The following is a 1,130-nucleotide window of genomic DNA, read 5'->3' as shown; positions in this document are numbered from 1 at the left end:
ATGTCTTTAAGAATCCAATACACTTGACAGTAGACCAAGAAGCAACATGAATAATAAGCAGAGAACTGCACTACCTTTATGACTATAATTTTTAAAAAACTTTGAAAGCATTCATCAAATACTAATCAGAAATAGATACAGCAGATAAAACTAAGCTAAAATTGTTAAACTTACAAAATAACAAAACAAAATTAAATCCCATTGAGAAATATTAGAACCAAGTAAAAGTAATAAGAATTAATATTTATATACACGGCCCCCACCGGACCCGTGAAGCAGCTTTGCCCCTTGCTTTGGACCTTGGGCCTCACTTCTCCTCCAGATGGACTCCAAGTGCTCCTGCCCCACTGGCGGCTCCTGCAGCTGCGCTGGCTCCTGCACCTGCAAAGCCTGCAGATGCACCTCCTGCAAGAAGAGCTGCTGCTCCTGCTGCCCCGTGGGCTGTGCCAAGTGTGCCCAGAGCTGCGTCTGCAAAGGGGCCTGGGACAAGTGCAACTGCTGTGCCTGATGTCGCAGAGAACCTGCCCCGGGTGTCAATGGAGGAACACGGGCCGACCTGCATTTTTACACCACTCTGACTTGATTGCTACATTGCCTTTCCTATGAAATATGTAAGTGGTAATAAAAGTTGTTGACACACACACAAAAAAAGAATATTTATAATATGTAAACAGCTCATAGAAATTTATTTTTCAAAAATAGCTAGGGGTTTCCCTGGTGGCACAGTGGTTGAGAGTCCTCCTGCCGATGCAGGGGACACGGGTTCGTGCCCCGGTCCGGGAGGATCCCACATGCTGCGGAGCAGCTGGGCCCGTGAGCCATGGCCACTGAGCCTGCGCGTCCGGAGCCTGTGCTCCGCCACGGGAGAGGCCACAACAGTGAGAGGCCCGCGTACTGCAAAAAAAAAAAACAAACAAAAAAATAGCTAGGAAATAAAGTAGAAAATATGACAAGCCAATTCAGAAAAGAAATATAATTAAAAAGGAAGCTCACTAATTATTAAAGAAATACAAACCAAAACAACAAGTCAGGGAAGATTTTCACTTTGGTACTGTTATGATGAAAATGAGAAGGACCAGGAAGATCCCATATGCCGCGGAGCGGCTGGGCCCGTGAGCCATGGCCGCTGA

General features: G+C 45.8%; 1 pseudogene across 1 annotated transcript; it reads left to right on the top strand.

Annotated features, from left to right (window-relative positions):
• The first annotated feature begins 322 nt into the window (after nt 1-322).
• Nucleotides 323-638, top strand: LOC136131941 (metallothionein-1E pseudogene; annotated as a pseudogene). Its single transcript, XR_010656440.1, has one exon. The product of XR_010656440.1 is annotated as a metallothionein-1E pseudogene (transcript).
• The last annotated feature ends 492 nt before the right edge of the window (nt 639-1,130 follow it).

Source organism: Phocoena phocoena, chromosome 12 (genome assembly GCF_963924675.1).
Source record: "Phocoena phocoena chromosome 12, mPhoPho1.1, whole genome shotgun sequence".
Taxonomy (NCBI): domain Eukaryota; kingdom Metazoa; phylum Chordata; class Mammalia; order Artiodactyla; family Phocoenidae; genus Phocoena; species Phocoena phocoena.
The sequence above is the reverse complement of the archived record's forward strand: the minus strand, read 5'-3'. Positions and strand labels throughout refer to the sequence as shown.